We start from the raw sequence: 20,892 nt of genomic DNA, 5'->3' as shown, positions 1-20,892 counted from the left end.
TCATTTATGTTCATTTATCTAAAGTTTTTTTTAAAAACTTGTTTATTATTTATTTATTATATATTAATAAAATTATTATTTGTATGCTAATTTGATTTATTTGTAATATAATTATTAATATTATATTTGATTATTGTATAGATAAAAATAAGATATACATTTATTTATTGTTTATTATTCATTAATATTGTTCGTGAATATGTTCAATTATATGTTCATGAATATGTCCGTTTAACTTCAACCAACAAACATGAGCATGCATAATTTTAAATAAACGAAGGCAAACTTGAAATTCTTAACAAATAAGAATCGAATACGAATAATTTTAAAAATAAAAAAACAAACATGAATAAAAATTTATTTATTCAAGCTCGATTCTTTTAAAGCCCTGTCAATTAAATCCGTTAATATCCCACTGATGAATATTTTTTTTCTTGTCTTTTCTTAAAATCAATTACAAATTGATGTCCTTTACCAATCAATGCTTAATATATATAAAAATATAAATTCTAAACTTACAAATAATGAACAACATCTCAGTCATAGTACTGCTTAATTAGTGAGTTGCAGTTCAAGAGTTGGTTTAAGAGGCGCTGCAATATCTTTAAAATTAATGACAACATTTTGGCTTTTATACTATTAATAAATTAAACTATCCTTTATTAGTTTAAGTTAAACTTAATTAATCACTTCTTAGTGGATTCTCACATCATAATCCACTTTCTAACATGCTTTATAGATCAATTGCTTAACTGATTCCTTAACCAATTAAAAATTCATAGATAAAAAACTTTTACGATTTAATTCTTTTTTTTAATTAACTATTTAAACACCAAAATTTTTGAACTAAACCTCAATTCATCTATCTAACAGCTCTGTAAATATTTATTAATAGTATTTACAGGCTCGATTTACAAAAATGAGGTTGTCACACCCTAAAATTGGCGGATCCGAGAAAAAGACGAATAGATGTGAAGGTTACCTGTTTTGGTGCACTATTGTAGTATAGTCTGCCACTTTTCAAAATTTTGACAAGTTAAATCCTGGCGCATAATGTATCCACTCGTGGAGAATCTGAGGATTTCATCTTGGGATGTTTCTCAATTGAAAAGGAGTACGCCTCAGAATTTTGACTAAGCATGACATGCATATCAAGTGTATAAAAAAATTATGGAAGATTAGATTATTTTCAAAAGCACGCCTTATAAGAGTTACCGCCAAAAGTATGTTTGGTAACGTGATTGATTGGGAGTCAACTGAATGGATTGACTAGTCAAACTAAATCTGTACCAGATTCTCTTTTATATTTTTCTCAATTTTTGTAGGGCATTTAAGGGACAATTTTTGTATGCATTCGACACTTGTCAAAATTTAATAAGAGGAACTAAGTTTATATATATGGTAAGAAGGGAACATGGAGATGATTTTTTCTACCTTTCGTTCTATGCTCTGTTTCTTCTTTGTTAAACTTAAATATTCTCTTCTTCTTTGTTAAACTAGAAGCTAAGATTTTTGGGTTAATCGGTGGATGTTTCAACCTCCTCATAAGTTTGATAGCTCTGCATGTTATGATTTTGGAAGAGTAAGGATGTTAAGAGATATAAACAATTGGGTGTGAATAGGAGGCCCTGCATAGGGGTCGTCTGTAATTATGATGTTAGTAAACTGTCTATAAATGCGAATGGAAGTTCCATAATCTTTTAAGCAATTGTTACTGCTGGTTTAGGTAGGATCATCGGAACATAAACTCTGAGTTGAAGTTTCAGGTGAGTCCCTAGCCTCAACTCTTGCATGTCATTTTAAATAGAATCTTCACATGATTGATGTTCATGTAATCGTGCATGTCTCCTAAAGTAACTGAACGAATGTGTGTGAGCCTCGTGAAGCATTTGCGTGATTGTAAGTGTTTTCTGGGAAACAATTATATGTTTGTACATGAAGCATATATAGTGTTGAATGAACATGTTGATGCGTGGTAAGCATGCATAGAAATATGTTTCTTTTATGGGTATGACTGATGTAAAAGCCCATTTTCGGTAAAATCGGAACAGTGGTTTCAGGACCACAAATTTGATTTTAGAAAAAAAATATTTTTATATTATTTTATGGTCTATAGTATGATAGTAATGTCGTATAAATAATTTCGTAAAGAAATTTTACCAATTACATGTTTAATTTGATAAATGACCAAATTCCACAAAGTGCAAAAGTTGAGTTCTAATAGCTAAAAGGATTAAATAGCTATGGAATTCAAAATTTGAGATCCTTATATGGAAATAGACCATTAAAAATGCTTAGTGTTTAAGGATGATGATTCATCCATGGAAAATAAAATAAAGAAAAGGATGAAATTGGAAAGTGAAATAATAAAAGATGATAAATGATAAAAAAATAAAAATATCATCATTTATATCATCTTTCCCAAATTAAAGCATGGAAACCCTAGCCATGGATGTAGCGACCTAAAATTTGGCGATAGGCGCTAGTCGAAGTGATTATTGAAAATTTGAAAACAGAGTTTCAATTTTTTTAAAAAAGGAGTCGCCACCGATCTTTTTTCTAGGTGTGATCAGATACCTTCAAAATTCTCTTTTTAGAAGAAAAACTTATTTTTAAACTTTTCTAAAAAAGAGGTAATTTTAGGTCTACGTTAAAATCCAAAGAAAATTAGAGTTCGGGAGTCGGTTATGCGCGAGGAAGGTATTAGCACCCTCGCGACGCCCAAATTTGGTATCTCGTTAAGCGCATGTTGTCTTAATTTTCAAAAATACAAGTTCAATTCAATATTTTGAAACACGAGAATTTCTTGTTTTGAAAACGCAAGAATTTTGAAACACAATATTTTTTTAAAAACACGGAATTTTTTGAAAAAAACGAGAATTTTAGAAATACAATTAAAAAAACACGAAAATTTTTGAAACACGAGAATTTTTTTTGAAACACGGAAACTTTTGAAATACAAGAATTTTAAAAACAGGAAAATTTTTAAAACACGACAATTTTTGGAATACGGGAATTTTTAAAACAGGGAAATTTTAGAAACACGAAAAATTTTAAAACACGACATTTTTTTGGAATACGGGAATTTTTAAAACAGGGAAATTTTAAAAATACGAAAATTTTTAAAACACGCAATTTTTGGAATACGGGAATTTTTAAAACAGGGAAATTTTTAAAACACGACACATTTTTTGAAACACTATTTTTTTTAAGAAAACACGAAAGTTTTTTAAATGCGAGAATATTTTTGAAACATGAAAAAAAACTTTACAAACGCAAAAAGTGAAATTTTTGAAATACGAGAAATTTTTGAAAACACGAAAATTTAAAACACGAGATTTTTTTGATAATGCGAAAACTTTTAAAAACATTAAAAAATTTTTGAAACATGATTTTTTTCGATACATGAGAATTTTTTTTTGACACGAAAAATTTTGAAAAACACGAAATTTTTGAAAACATGAATTTTTTTATTTATTTTAAGACATGAATTTTTTTTAAAACACGAGAATTTTTTTTGAAAACACGAAAATATGAAAATTTGTCAAACACGAGAATTTTTTGAAAACATGATAACCTCAAAAAAATATTCACGAGAGTTTTTTTTTGAAACACGAAAACATGAAATCTTTTCAAACACGAGAATTTTTGAAAACAAGAATTTTTTTTAAAAAGGAACACGAATATATTTTGAAACACGGGAAATTTTATTATTATTATTTTGAAACACGAGAAATTTTGAAGACATGAAAATTTTTGAAACACGATTTTAAAAATACCGTATTTAACACGAATCGATGATATTCACCCCGACATGGCGATGAAACCATCGAATTAGTGTTAAATAAATTCAATTTAATATTTAATCGGGATTCTAATAAAACACGAGAATTTTTATTAAAATACGAAGAATTTTGAATATTTTCATTTTTTTTAAAAAGGCGTCCCGTATTTAACACGAGCCATCGATATTCACCCAACATAGCGATGAATTCGATGACTTAACATTAAATCGGTTCGTTGCTTTCTGCATTAAAATATTTTTTATTTTAAAAATGCAAGTAAAATAAATGTGATAATATTTCTAAATATGCTATTTAAAAATAGTAATTAAATTGAAATGAAACAATAATTAAATATATTTTGAAACACGGGAAATTTTATTATTATTATTTTAAAACACGAGAAATTTTGAAGACATGAAAATTTTTGAAACACGATTTTAAAAATACCGTATTTAACACGAATCGATGATATTCACCCCGACATGGCGATGAAACCATCGAATTAGTGTTAAATAAATTCAATTTAATATTTAATCGGGATTCTAATAAAACACGAGAATTTTTATTAAAATATGAAGAATTTTGAATATTTTTATTTTTTTAAAAGGGCGTCCCATATTTAATACGAGCCATCGATATTCACCCAACATAGCGATGAATTCGATGACTTAACATTAAATCGGTTCGTTGCTTTGTGCATTAAAATATTTTTTTTATTTTAAAAATGCAAGTAAAATAAATGTGATAATATTTCTAAATATGCTATTTAAAAATACTAATTAAATTGAAATGAAACAATAATTAAATATACAAATTAATTTAAAACGAGGGTAAAAAGATTACCAAAAGCCCAAAGTTATGGGCTTGATTCAACGGGCTACGCAATTCGGGCTTTTTTGTTTTTTTGTTTTTCTTTTTTCTTTTTCCTTCTCTTTTTTTTTGTGCAGATTGGGCCGCTGGGCGCTGGGCTGGGTGCTGGCCTGCTGCTGGAACGGGCCTGGAGGCCTGTTGGCGCTGGAACAGGCCTGCTGCTGGTTGGCCTGTTGGCTGCCTGGCCTGCTAGGTCTGCTGGATTGGGCAGGGCCTGCTGATGGGTGGTCTGCTGCTGTTTTTTTTTGCTGCTGCTGTTTCTTTTTTTTGGGCTGTTGTTTTGGGCTGCTGGGTGGTCTGCTGTCAAGGCGGGTCGGGTCGGGTCGGGTGCGGGTCGGGTCAACCCGACTAGTTTTAAAAAATATTTTTTTTCTTTTTTTTCCCTTCCTTTCTTCTCTCTTTTTCTTCTTCTTTTTCTTTCTTTTTTTTCCTTCCTCTTCGGGGCTAAACTCTAGCCCAACGCCGCCGCTGACGCCCCCTCCGTCCGGTGTTGCGGTGGCCGACGCGACTCCCTTCTCCTCTCTTTCTCCCTTTCTTTTCTCTTCTTTTTTCTTCCTTTTTCCTTTGGGTTGCTGTTTTTTTCTTTTTGCTTATTGCTTTTTATTTTCTCTTTGCTTGTGTTGTAGGTGTTGGGACGGTAGTGACGGTGCTGTCGTGGTGGTGGGGACGGTGGCACATGGTGGAGCTGCTGTTATCCTTGTGTTTTGCTGCTTTTTTTTCAATTTTTCTCTGCTGTTTTTTTTTTGTTTTTGGTTGCCGAAAAAAATCCCCTTTTTCTCTTCAATTTCCTCATTTTTAATCCTCCAATTTTGTCATTTTCCTCTTGTTTTCAGGTGGCAGAGGAGGGCATCATGGCCTAGGGAGGCTACTGGAGTAGCTCGGCTGGGGAGTGGTACGTTCGGCTGCTGATTGCAGCGATTTGACAAGTCCAGAAGGACTAAATTGCATGGGATGCAAAGCTTTTGGGGCAAAAGTGTAATTTTAGTAAAAATATAGGCCAAAATGTAATTTCTTAAGAGTTTAGGGGTCAAAGTGCAATTTTAGCAAAAATATAGGCCAAAATGTAATTTCTTGAGATTTTAGGGGTCAAAGTGCAATTTTGAGAAAGTCTAGGGGTCAAAATGTAAATTTTAGAAAATTTTGGGTTAAAATGTAAATTTTGAAAAGTACAGTGGTTAAAATGCAAAAAAATAAAAAAAATTCTTTCCTTTAAACACGAAATTAATCCCGGACAAAATTCAGTGATTACAGCTGCCCCTCTTTGCTCATCGCAGTGAGACAGTGATAGAGCAAAGACTAAAAAGCACTGAATTTTGTTCGACCATCCAAAATTTTCCTCTTTATTTGAAAAGCAGAAATCGAGAATAGCTCGGCGTGCGACCCGAGACTCAACTCACCTCTTGGATTATGAGTTGATCTTCGAAAAACAAAAATCGAAAATACCTCGACATGTGCCTGAGGCTCAACTCACCTCTCGCAATATGAGTTGATTTTTGAAAAACATGAATTGAAAAATACCTCGGCGTGACCCGAGGCTCAACTCACCTCTCGCAATATGAGTTGATTTTTGAAAAACAGAAATTTAAAAGAAATACCTCGGCATGGTCCAAGGCTCAACTCACCTCTCGCAATATGAGTTGATTTTTTTGAAAAACAGAAATTTAAAAGAAATACATCGGCATGGTCCGAGGCTCAACTCACCTCTCGCAATATGAGTTGATTTTTTGAAAAACATAAATTTAAAAGAAATACCTCAGCATGGTCCGAGGCTTAACTCACCTCTCGCAATATGAGTTGATTTTTTGAAAAACATAAATTTAAAAGAAATACCTCGGCATGGTCCGAGGCTCAACTCACCTCTCGCAATATGAGTTGATTTTTTTGAAAAAAAAAACAAAAATTTAAAAGAAATACCTCAGCGTGACCTGAGGCTCAACTCACCTCTCATATTATGAGTTGATTTAAAAAAAGACAGGAATTAAAAATACATCAGCGTGACCCGAGGCTCAACTCACCTCTGTATTATGAGTTGATTTAAAAAAAAAGACTGAATTTAAAAATACCTCAGCGTGACCCGAGGCTCAACTCACCTCTGTATTATGAGTTGATTTTTAAAAAAAAGATCGAAATTAAAAATATCTCAGCGTGACCCGAGGCTCAACTCACCTCTGTATTATGAGTTGATTTTAAAAAAAGACTGAAATTAAAAACACCTCAGCGTGACCCAAGACTCAACTCACCTCTGTATTATGAGTTGATTTTAAAAAAAGGCATAAATTAAAATACCTCAGCGTGACCCGAGGCTCAACTCACCTCTGTATTATGAGTTGATTTTTTTAAAAAATACATAAATTAAAAATACATAAATTAAAAATACCTCAGCGTGACCCGAGGCTCAACTCACCTCTGTATTATGAGTTGATATTTGAAAAAAAAACAGAAAGTGAAAAATATTTCTTGAAAGAAACAGGGTTTCAAAAAACATCTGGTAAAGCTAAAAGCCTTCTTCTTCATTGATTTTGTGCAGCTTTCTCCCAGTATTCCTTTCTCTACTGGTATACTTGTATATGTCATTTATGATGTTATTATGATATGCACATGTTTGTCCTAAATGCTTTTATGTCTACATGATCATACAATGCACCCTGGGCTGTTTGTCACGTGCCCCACTTTTGATTTTCGTGAGGGTCCGCATTCATTTCCTCAATTCTTGACGTTTCTCTCCAATTTTGTACTCATCCTCAAGTTCTGTGAGTAATCCACATTTTCGTATACCACATTCCTACCCCCTTGTTGAACTTTGTTCTTGCTTTAGGGTCCTTGTATTTATCAAATTCTCATCCAGGTAATGCTCAACATTCCTTTTGTTTAGAGTATGTCATCTTACTATTTATCATTTAAATGAATCAAACACGAGATGCATGAAAATGGCAAAGTAGGCATGAAAGAAAGACCTCACATTCATTTTTTCAAAAGCAACAAACAAAGAAAATTGACAAGGAAAAAATTCAAATAAAAAAAATCATAAAGAAAGGAAAACGAATTCAATGGCCACAAATGTTCTAGATATCCAATGCATGAACTTTCCACGTTTCTTCATCCTGAATCTTTTCGAGCACGGCTTCTTGTGTAGAAGATTTTGAGCTTCTGAGAATGCTTCAAATATTGTGACTTTGTCATTCGACTCCCTGTTCGAGTCACCTTGCTCCTTAAGTCCGAGCCCGCCTTGTTAGGACGCCCTTTTGGGTTTTCATCCTAAATTTTTTTGTTTATCAAGACGCCCTTTTCGGGTTTTCATCTTGATTTTTTTCTTTTTGTTTCTTTTTCTATTTTTTTCGGCATAACATTTCTTCACAGCATCTAAGTTCACTAGATTAGGTAATTCTTTCCCATTCATCTCAGTGAGAATCAGAGCTCCTCTTGAGAATGCCTTTTTTACAACGTATGGCCCTTCCCAATTTGGTGACCATTTTCCTCGAGAGTCCTTTTGTATCGGGAGGATCTTTCTTAAAATGAGCTCTCCTTCGTGAAATTCTCTTGGCCGCACCTTTTTATCATGGGCCGTTATCATCCTTTTCTAGCATGACAAATTGCCTTCAAGCGTTTTCCCTCAACAAGATTTAGCTGATCATCCGAGCTCGAATCCACTCTGATTCTTCTAACTTTGTCTCTATCAAAACGCGCAGGGATGGGATCTCTACTTCGATAGGCAGAACGACCTCCATCCCGTAGACTAGAAAAATGAGTTTCCCCTGTAGACGTCCGTACAGAGGTGCGATATGCGTACAAAGCGAATGGTAGCTTTTCGTGCCAGTCTTTATATGTCTCAGTCATCTTCCCGATAATCCTCTTAATGTTCTTATTAGCGGCTTCTACTGCTCCGTTCATCTTTGGACGATAGGGCGAAGAATTATGACGTTTTATCTGAAATTGCTCACACACTTCTTTCATCATCTCGTTGTTCAAATTTAAAGCATTATCTGAAATGATTCTTTCAGGCAGACCATATCGACATATGATCTCCTTTTTTAAGAACCTACAGACCGCAGCCTTCGTCACATTAGCAAACGAAGTGGCTTCTACCCATTTTGTGAAGTAGTCTATAACCACAAAGATGAATCAATGTCCATTGAAAGCTTTCGGGGAAATCAGCCCTATAACATCCATGCCCCACATAGAAAAGGGCCACGGAGAAGTCATGACATGAAGGGGCGACGGAGCTGCATGAATTTTATCGCCATAAATTTGACATTTGTGGCACCTTCGTGTGTAACCAATGCAATCCCTTTCCATCGTCAGCCAATAATAACCAAGTTTCATAATCTGCCTGGCCATGGTGAAACCACTAGCATGCGTTCCACAAATTCCTTCATGAACCTCTTCAAGTATCTTTCCAGCTTCAACAACGTCCATGCACCTCAAGAGCACTTGATCTTTTCCCCTTTTGTATAGAATATCCCCGTCAAGAACAAATCTAATCGCCATTCTTCTGATTGTTCTTTTGTCATTCTCGTTTGCTTGCTCGGGGTACCTTTGATTTTTGATGTACTCTAGGATATTATGGAACCATGGTCGTCCATCTGACTCCTCTTCAATGCTAAAACAGGGTGCGGGAGCCTCATATATGCTCATTTGGAGAGTCATTATTTCTGTTTCTCTATTTGCTTTGAACATTGAAGCCAAGGTGGCCAGAGCATCAGCCGATTGGTTCTCTTCCCGTGGAAAGTAGTTAAAAGTCACTTCATAGAACTCTTTGACCAATTCTGCAATAAGATCGTGATATTTGACTAATTTCGAATCCCCCACTTCCCAATCTCTACGGATTTGGTAAATGACTAATGCCGAGTCACCGTGTACCTCTAAGATTTCGATTTTCCTCTCGATAGCTGTATGAAGTCCCATGACGCAAGATTCATACTCTGCTATATTATTGGTACAGAAGAAATTCAATCTGGCAGTGAACGGGTAATAATCCCCTTCCGGCGACACTAAGACTGCTCCGATCCCATGCCCCAATGCATTCGATGCACCATCAAAGCTCATCTTCTATGATTTCTCTCTTGATGATTCACACTATTTTTCTGAAATGCACATCAAGTCTTCATCTGGGAAATCAAATCTCAAAGGCTCATATTCTTCTGCTGTTCGACTTGCCAAGAAGTCAGCTATCGCGCTTCCCTTTATCGATTTCCGGCTCACATACACGATGTCATACTCAGTCAGTAAGATCTGCCATCGTGCCATTCTTCCTAAGAGTGCAGGTGACTCCATCATGTACTTTATTGGATCCAGTTTTGAAATTAACCATGTCGTATGATACAACATGTATTGTCTAAGCCTTCGAACCGTCCAAATCAATACGCAATAAAACTTTTCAATTGAAGGGTACTTTGCCTCATATTCTGTAAACTTCTTGCTGAGGTAGTAAATTGCCTTTTCTCTTTTCCCCGGCTCATCATGTTGCCCTAATACACAACCCGTTGAGTTTTCAAATACGGCCAAGTACAATATTAAGGGTTTTTCAAGGGTTGGCGGTACTAGCACCGGAGGATTAGACAAATACTATTTTATCTTGTCAAAGGCCACTTGGCACTCCTTGTTCCATTCTCCCGGATTATACTTTCGAAGGAGTCGAAAAATTGGATCACACTGATTGGTAAGTTGAGCAATAAATCGAGCAATGTAATTCAACCTTCCCAAAGATCCTCTGACTTCCTTTTGTGTGCGCGATGGAGGCAGTTCTTGTATTACTTTTATCTTGTCTGGATCAACTTCAATACCTCTCTCACTGGCAATGAAACCTAGCAGTTTTCTCGAGGTAGCCCCAAACGTACATTTGGTCGGGTTTAGCTTCAACTGGATCTTTCTTAGCCTTTTGAACAGCTTTTTGAGATTTCCAACATGCTCTTTTTCTTACCGAGATTTGGCAATCATATCATCGACGTAAACTTCTATTTCTTTGTGCATCATATCATGGAACAACGTCACCATGACTCTCTGATATGTTGCCCCAGCATTCTTTAATCCGAACGGCATTACTTTGTAGCAGAAGGTCCCCCATATTGTCACGAATGTGGTTTTCTCTATATCTTCGGGAGCCATCTTTATCTAATTATAACCTTGCCATCTTTCTTCGGTGCCGGGACTATGTTAGCCACCCACTCTGGATATTTGGAGACTTGTAGGAAGGCGGCGCCAAATTCTTTCTTGACTTCTTCTTTTATCTTCAACAGCATTTAAGGTCTCATCCTTCTTAGATTCTGTTGAACAGGTTTACATTCTGCTTTCAGTGGGAGCTTATGGACCACAATATCTGTGTTCAACCCTGGCATATCCTGATAAGACCAGGCAAACACATCTTTGTACTCATGGAGCAACGCGATCAAATCCCGCCTGGTGTTTTCTGAAACGGAAGTCTCAATCTTCACTTCTTGTTTCTTTTCTTCATTCCCCAAGTTCACTACCTCAACAGATTCTTGATGGGGTAGGATCTGTTTCTCTTCTTGTTCTACCATTCTCAGTAAGTTAGGAGACGAGACACAATCTTCAACATTTTCGTCAGCTTCGAATTCTCCTAAACAAATAGCCTTCTCAAAATTGATTTCAGGATTCATAACGGGATTATTCATGCTATAGATATCTGAGCACTTGAAAGGGGAATGGAAAAGGCTATAGAAGAGCATTGAGGTATTAGAATAAACACACAATGATATGAGATGATATGAGATATATGTCGGAAAAGGATGTGAATAGAAGGAGTAGTCGCAAAGTTAATGGAAATGAAAAGATCATGACAATATAAAACAAAATGCATCTTCATTAATGTTCATTGAAATGATAAAGAGCAAACATAAGCTCTTACAAAAGGAACCCTACTGTTTAAGGACACACAAAATAAAAGGTTAACATTGGGCATTACTTTGAAGGGGATTTAAAAACTACAAGGAGGTCCACAGTAGTCCAGTTGTTCAAAATATGTCTTGGGGGATAAGAGCGTATCATTGAAACATCCTCAATTGTATCACTCTCGTTGAGTTCAGCATCCATAGCTCTAGAATGAGGTGATTCCAGACTTGTAGTGTTACAATTGTGGATTATACGGTTTTGGCCTTAGTGAATGATTAGGGTGATATGTACATGCAATGAATGAATGAATGGATGATGATTGTCAGTCATGCATAAATATGCAAAAAATGGTGTTGATTTCAAGTTAGCCCGATATTTTGGCGTTTCATTAATCCAAAAGAGTCCATTACAAAATATTTCGCCAATGAAGATGCCCTTAGTGCCTGAGTCCCACTGTTTCCAAATCCCAGTCAAGTCTTCGAGATCGTTCTGACGAGCATTCAAAGTCACACACTCGGGAAGATCAGAGGTGTATCCTTCCTTTAAACTGTCCCCTTTTACTTTTTGAGTCCTCAAAGGCCAATCTCAGACTACAGCATTTTTCTCAGTTACTCGTGTAATTGAGTCCTCCATCAGAAACCCGTTTTTGGCAACCAATCTTTAACCAACACCTTCATAATGAGATGTCTATGATGCATGATGAAAAAATAAAATGAAGAACAAATAACCTTGGTTAGAGATCACAATAGAAATAAACAGAGGAAAAAAAGAAAAATAAAGACTATGGAAAATTTAACAAATTAAGCTATTCAATCATGCAATTTGGCGGAATAGACCCACATTTTTTTTTGGCCCCAACATGCTTTACAAGAAACCTACCCCACATACCATCAGACAATCTATCCGGCCCAATTTATTAACAGACTCAATTCATTTGCAAATAAGTGTAAATGTAAAAGAAATAAAAGGTAAGAGGCGTTTCTCCCGTGTACTTATTTTGGTGACTATTCAATGGACAGAGGTTCGGCATGGCTCTAATTGGGTGGCTTGTACGGTTCACTATATGTGGCTTCGGTTCTAGAAAGGTACTCGAATTGTCCATACTGTCACCTACTAAGGTAAGTACGGAGCCTCGGTTATCGCCAAATCATGGGCTTGCGAGTTCAATTTGAGGGATTACATTTACTTATGCCTATGCGGAGGGACAAGTTAACTCACAAAAGCATAAGTCATATGTAACCCGGAAGTAATTACTAGCCTGTGCAGAGGGACGAGTTAACTCACGAAGGCGTAGCGTTTACTTCCACTTAAACGGACGGAGCTCGGGTAGAGAGCTCATGTTATGCAAAAAATGCAAGTGCACGGTGTGTGGGAAGAAACTCACAAACCTTTTAAATTTTATTTTTACTAAAACAACTAAAAAAACGAAGAACTTAAAGCTGAAAAAAAACAGAAAGACAAAACAAGTTAGAAAAATATTAATTAAAAAAAACCGAACGCAAATGCATGACTTTTCAAAAAATAAAATTCAAGGATCACGATTAAAAATTAATTTGAACAAAGGATTTTAAAAATTTGACAACTCGCGTTTAACATCAGACTCGACTCTCAAAAACATTTTGTCCCCAGTGGAGTCGCCAGCTGTAGCGACCTAAAATTTGGCGATAGGCGCTAGTCGAAGTAATTATTGAAAATTTGAAAACAGAGTTTCAATTTTTTTTAAAAAGGAGTCGCCACCGTTCTTTTTTCTAGGTGTGATCGGACACCTTCAAAATTCTCTTTTTAGAAGAAAAATTTATTTTTAAACTTTTCTAAAAAAGAGGTAATTTTAGGTCTACGCTAAACTCCAGAGAAAATTAGAGTTCAGGAGTCGGTTACGCGCGAGGAAGGTATTAGCACCCTCGCGACGCCCAAATTTGGTATCTCGTTAAGCGCATGTTGTCTTAATTTTCAAAAATACAAGTTCAATTCAATATTTAATCGTAATCCGATTGAAACACGGGAATTTCTTGTTTTGAAAACGCAAGAATTTTGAAACACAATATTTTTTTAAAAAACATGGAATTTTTTGAAACAACGAGAATTTTAGAAATACAATTAAAAAACACGAAAATTTTTGAAACACGAGAATTTTTTTTTGAAACACGGAAACTTTTGAAATACGAGAATTTTAAAAACAAGAAAGTTTTTAAAACACGACAATTTTTGGAATACGAGAATTTTTAAAACAGGGAAATTTTAGAAACACGAAAATTTTTAAAACACTACATTTTTTTGGAATACGGGAATTTTTAAAACAGGGAAATTTTAGAAATACGAAAATTTTTAAAACACGACAATTTTTGGAATACGGGAATTTTTAAAACAGGGAAATTTTAGAAACACGAAAATTTTTAAAACACGACATTTTTTGGAATACGAGAATTTTTAAAACAGGGAAATTTTAGAAACACGAAAATTTTTAAAACACGACACATTTTTTGAAACACTATTTTTTTAAAAAAAACATGAAAGTTTTGAAATGCGAGAATATTTTTGAAACACGAAAAAAAACTTTACAAACGCAAAAAGTGAAAATTTTGAAATACGAGAAATTTTTGAAAACACGAAAATTTGAAACACGAGATTTTTTTGAAAACGCGAAAACTTTTAAAAACATGAAAATTTTTGAAACATGATTTTTTTCGATACATGAGAAATTTTTTTTGACACGAAAAATTTTGAAAAACACGAAATTTTTGAAAACATGAATTTTTTTATTTATTTTAAGACACGAATTTTTTTTAAAAACACTAGAATTTTTTTTGAAAACACGAAAACATGAAAATTTGTCAAACACGGGAATTTTTTGAAAACATGATAACCTCAAAAAAATATTCACGAGAGTTTTTTTTTTTGAAACAGGAAAACACGAAATCTTTTCAAAGACGGGAATTTTTGAAAACAAGAATTTTTTTAAAAAAAGGAACACGAATATATTTTGAAACACGTGAAATTTTATTATTATTATTTTGAAACACGAGAAATTTTGAAGACATGAAAATTTTTGAAACACGATTTTAAAAATACCGTATTTAACACGAATCGATGATATTCACCCCGACCTGGCCTGCTAGGTCTGCTGGATTGGGCCTGGCCTGTTGATGGGTGGTCTGCTGCTTTTTTTTTGCTGCTATTTCTTTTTTTTTTGGGCTGTTGTTTTGAGCTACTGGATGGTCTGCTGTCAAGGCGGGTCGGGTCAGGTCAACCCGACTTGTTTTAAAAAAATATATTTTTTCTTTTTTTTTTCCTTCCTTTCTTCTCTATTTTTCTTTCTTTTTTTTCCTTCCTCTTCGGGGCTGAACTCTAGCCCAACGCCGCCGCTGACGCCCCCTCCGTCCGGTGTTGCAGTGGCCGACGCGACTCCCTTCTCCTCTCTTCCTCCTTTTTTTTTCTCTTCTCTCTTCTTCCTTTTTCCTTTGGGTTGCTGTTTTTTCTTTTTGCTTTTTATTTTCTCTTTGCTTGTGTTGTAGGTGTTGGGACGGTAGTGACGGTGCTGTCGTGGTGGTGGGGACGGTGGCGCACGGTGGAGCTGCTGTTTTCCTTGTGTTTTGCTACTTTTTTTCAATTTTTCTCTGCTATTTTTTTTTGGTTTTTGGCTGCCGAAAAAAAATTCCCCTTTTCTCTTCAATTTCCTCCTTTTTAATCCTCCAATTTTGTCATTTTCTTCTTGTTTTCAGGTGGCAGAGAAGGGCATAATGGCCTAGGGAGGCTGCTGGAGTAGCTCGGCTGGGGAGGGGTACGTTTGGCTGCTGATTGCAGCGATTTGACAAGTCCAGAAGGACTAAATTGTATGGGATGCAAAGCTTTTAGGGCAAAAGTGTAATTTTAGCAAAATATAGGCCAAAATGTAATTTCTTGAGAGTTTAGGGGTCAAAGTGCAATTTTGAGAAAGTCTAGGGGTCAAAATGTAATTTCAAAATGTTTTAGGGTCAAAATGTAAATTTTAGAAAAGTTTGGGGTTAAAATGTAAATTTTGAAAAGTATAGGGGTTAAAATGCAAAAAAATAAAAAAAATTCTTTTCTTTTTTAAACACGAAATTAATCCCGAACAAAATTCAGTGATTACAATGGAAACCTAAGCTCAAGCCAACTTATTTTGCTTGATTAGGTAAGTATTCTTGCCCGTTTTTAATGATTTTTATATTTTCGAGATCGTAATAGCTTAATCTAGCTATCTCGGAGATTAATTTGCAAAGTTATCAAGGTACTAGGGTTTTCCATGGATGAACATAGATGAATTATGAAGTTTTGTGGTAGAAAATGAAAGGTTGTTAATAGATAAACAACTTTTGTAAAGGGAATTTTGACGAAATTATGATTTAGGGACTAAATTGAAAGATGTAAAATTCATGAAAAAATTCTGAATTTTATGAAATATATGGGCTGTAAATTTTACATGTAAAAATCAGCTAGGCTTGGAATAAGGATTAAATTGCATGAATTTCATTTTTCAAGCCTAGGGACGAAATTATCATTAATTAAAAGTTTAGGGGTAAAATAGTAATTTTACCTAATATGTGAATTGAATTGAATTGAAATGAACATGAATTAATTTTAAATTCATTCATATAGATTCAGATAGATCAAATTCGGAGTCAGAACGAGGAAAAGAGAAAATGTCGGATTAGTAGATTATACGTACATGAACATTTGTCGAGGTAAGTTTGCGTAACTAAATTGTGTATATTTATATGCTTGAATTAAATGTTGTGTATGTGAATTGTATAAATGTCAAATATATGAAATTGGTTACATATCTGACAAAACCCGAAAAATGTTAAATCCCGTTTGAATAATGGAATTCGATGGATACAAGATTTCATGATTGGTTGTGGTCCTGCATGTGTTACGGACACACCACAGCTCTTACCAGCATCTCGTTATAAGCCCTCTTGAGCTTCCTATTATATGGTTCCTACGAGCATCCTGATTGGTAGTGATCTTGCATGTGTTGCAGACAACCACAGCTCTTTGTGAGCGTCTTGTTATATGATCGGTTGTGATCCTGCATATATTGCGGACACAAACACAGCTCTTTGTGAGTGTCCTGATATGGCTCGCTTGAACTTCTCGATATATGGCTATCCGGAGCTCTTGATTAAAGGCTCTTCGTGAGCTTCCTGATTAAAAGTTCTTTATGAACTTCCTAATTATGGCTCTTATGAGCTTCCTATTATATAGCCAGATAAGCTTCCTGATAAGCTCTTTGTGAGCTTCTCAATTAATGGCTCTTTGTGAGCTTCCTATTATATGGCTTGAGAGCGGATTTCACGATTATGTGCTTTAAAGAGCACTCCTAAATATGAATTGACGGATTTTTGATTTGTACACTTCGAGTGTACTACCTGTGTATCCATTGATGTTTTCAATGATTCAATGGGCAAAATCCTGATATGAGAAAATTTGAACGTGAAATTAATTAATACAAGTATCTGCCTGGAATACATGAAAATGACGATACATGATATATGAATATACGAGATGATAATATATGAACATGGTATTTGTTTGATAAATATGTTCATCCATGATTATAAATTTGACACCTTGAGTGTAATACCCGTGCGACATTGATATTTTAAATGGTTTAATGGGCAAAGTTCTGACATGAAATAATCTGAACTTGAGACAAATTATTATGAAAATGTACTTGAAATACAAGGATATGATTTATATATGTTATATGAATACATGATGTGGAAAATATATGTACATGGAAATCTAATTATTGTTGAGCCCATACATGTTTCTTGATATTTATATGAAATATATGACTAACAAGAGCGATGAGGATATGTGTTAGGGCTGATCAAGTTGATTGAATGTGCCTTGAATGTTTATATTGAATTTAAATTAGTGGTATGTTAATTACCATGTTTTACGAACTTACTAAGCATTTCATGCTTACTCTATTTTATTTTCCCCTGTTCTATGTAATTCGGAGGCTCGTTAGATCGGAAGCTTGGCGGAGATCACTCACACTATCCATCAGGTCATTTTGGTATATATATATATATGGTAAATCAATTATGGTTATAATGGCATGTATAGGTTAATTGGCCAATATCAGCATATAGATGCTTTAATTGTAACTAGCCATTGAAATAGCTTGTGATGGTTATGTTTGGTATGTGTTTGAAATGATTGATTGATGGTATGTGTTTGAAATGGTTAATTGATAGAAGTTATATTGGCATATTGATGAATGAATTAAGTTAGCATATTTGATAAGATATGCATATATGTTAACTTGGTAATTTAAGTAAGTGTGTATATTTGATTATATGAGGTATTATATCATGTATAGGACTTGATTTTGAGTTGGGTGAAATGACTTATAATAGCTTGTGAATGTGTTAAAGTGTTAGTGTAGGAGGATGACAAAATGGGGTGAGAAATATGGCTTGGAAAATAGCCTATTTTTGTCCACACGGGTAGAGACACAGGCGTGTGTCTCAGTCGTGTGTGACACACAGCCTAGCACATGGGCGTGTGACTTGGTCGTGTGTCCACTACATCTTTAAAATTTCAAAATAGAATGCTCGGGTATTTACACATGACCTAGCAGACGAGCGTGTGTCTTGACCGTATGACCCAAGTCAAAGAGTTACACGGCCTGAGACATGGGTATGTCCCTTGGCCATGTGAACCACACAGCCTGACCACACGGGCATGTGACCCCTACACCTAGAAAAAATTGAGATTTTGTGAAAAACTTTATGAGTACTTGGTTTAGTCCCGACTCGTTTCTAATGCATGTTTTGGACCTCGAGGGTTCATATAAGAGACTTTATATTTGATTTCTGACATGAATACTGTATAAAATGGAGTATCCGTTTACTTGACCTGTATATTCTGATAATGCTTCGTAACCCTATTTTGGTGACAGATATGAGTTAGGGGTGTTATATTTATTGGTATCGGAGCTACGGGTTAGTCGGTTCTCAGGTAGAACGTAGCATATTTGAAGTCTAAAAATACATGACATTATATAACTTGTGATAGTGTGATATCTCTCGACTCTGAGTGAGAATTATTTTACTAATAGACAGAGATGTTTTCCAATCGAGCTAATTCCGATAATGTTGAAAGCGATACTCAAGTATCTGATTAAAAAGGTTGCTTATGATGAGTAGAGGCTCATAAAGATATGAATAAATGTTTGTAATGAACATGTTGACGATAAATGTCATGTTATACGTGTGTGTATATGAAAGTCAAATTTTGAGGCTTTACAACCTCCACCCCCTCACCAGTACAGTTTTATACAATGAAATTCACAAGATTTATATTGATTAAGTTCACAAGTGTGAAACTGAAGAGTTCAATGGTTAAATGATTAATAATGTGGTCAGAACTGAGAATAGGTTAGCAAGTAAAGACGTTTTTAAAAGAGATATCAAATTATTCTAAAGATTACTCGGGATATACAATGTTGTTATTAAGGAATAAGTTATTCACGAGTAATCGATTTATTCAGGTATGGTATGGTATTTAAAGAACGGGTTAATCGAAATTTCTTCTAAATTGATTTCTTTAGTGATTGGAATAATGTGGGATCATTGATGACTGTAGTAGTCAATGGGATAATGTTGAAATTGCAAAGATATCTGAAAGCATTTGTTATAGTTGAGTATTTTACAGCGATCTCCTCTGGGTATTCTATATGTTCTGTTATTCTCAGAGACATATGTAATTGTTCATGTTCAGATGCGATACTTATCATATAAAAAGGCTGGCTAATTATAACAATAGACGAAATTATTGTAAGTCTGGTTGATTCATGAGCGGTATTGCTCTATTTTTCTTTGGTTTTCTAATCAATTATGTTTGAGAGAAGACTTGATGATAAGATTCATATGATGCTATTTTCTACTTCTACTGGTTGAATCTCTAAATTGCAAATATGCAATTTATATTGTCTCTATCACAGCTGTTTCTAGTGTGTATGTGCAATATTACTCTTCTGGATTTTCTCTGGGATATCATCGATCTTTTTATTATTCAATATGGTTTTTATTCTCGGAAATTTAGTATAGCTTCACATTTTGGATTTCATTATCTTGATTTTCTTGTCATTCTTATTGTCTAATCTTATCTAGCAAACATGGTTTATCTGTGAAAGATATTCATTGGTCGAAGGTCATGTAATGGCCTAAATTCAAGGTTATCGGAATAGTGGTTTCGTAATCATAAATCTGATTTAAAGAGAAATTTACTTTAATATTTTTGCATGAATATTGATAAGATAGGAAAATCGTATGAAAATATCGATAGAAAAATTTTGCCGATTTAGTAGTTAGTTAGAAAAAGAAATTATTGAAGAAATTGAGTAAAAATAAGGTATCGAGATCTCGATCTCCTAAAACCGAGTCAGAAATATTTTTATAAACATTTATGAAGTGTTAGTAATATGGTATTAAAATTTCGTTAGAAAATTTCTACGTTTGGGTAGTTAATTAAGTGAAAATGACTAAATTGAAAAAGGTGTAAAAGTTACTAGAAGGATGAAATAGCTCAATTGTTAAATGAGGAGAGACATAAATTGCAAATAAGCCCAAAAGGAGATATTTTGGTCGGCATAAGCTGAGAAAAATCAGTAGAATTGGTGAAATAAGGGCAAAATGAGAAAATAACAAAATTTACTAAAATAAAAATGGGACCAACTTGTAATATCTAGAATTCTCTTCATATTTTCTTCATTATCATTATCCAAAAAAGTCCTAAGGTTTTATTCAAGCTGGTATTTCATGATTTTTGCACCAAGTGAGTTAATCCTTGCCTTTTTCTTGTAATTTTTATGTTTCTAAGACTTTTACAACTAGGTCCTATTACTAAATTTATTATTTTTTGATTTTATGAATGAAATTGAAAGTTGCTATGAATATGTGCTGGAAGTATATAATGATTTAGCATGGAATTAGAGCTTTAAATTGTTTATATGCCGATTTTATTGAAAGAATTGAATAGAAAGTGAATGTTTGAGACCTAATTGTAAAAGAGTTTGAAGTTAGGGTTTTATGTGGAAATTCTGAATTTCAATAATTGTGAAATAACTTATAATGTCTAGGTAAAGTATTAATTGAGAAAAATTAGCTTAATTGAGGGGTTAATTGAGCAAGGACTGAGTTGTATGAACTGTGAAATTTGGGGTAAAATGGAAATCAACACTTGACACTAAAACAGTTTTGGACAGCAGCAGTAGTCTAAATTTGAAAAATCACCAAAAATTGTAGAGATCGAGTTAGAGGATGAATAAAATATGAAATTAAATATTATTGAGTCTAGTTTCTTATAGAAGAAACAGTGTAAGCAATGTAATTGTAAATCATGAGATATAATAGGTTTT

This window comes from Gossypium hirsutum, chromosome D05, assembly GCF_007990345.1.
Source record: "Gossypium hirsutum isolate 1008001.06 chromosome D05, Gossypium_hirsutum_v2.1, whole genome shotgun sequence".
Taxonomy (NCBI): domain Eukaryota; kingdom Viridiplantae; phylum Streptophyta; class Magnoliopsida; order Malvales; family Malvaceae; genus Gossypium; species Gossypium hirsutum.
This window is presented reverse-complemented; position numbering follows the sequence as displayed.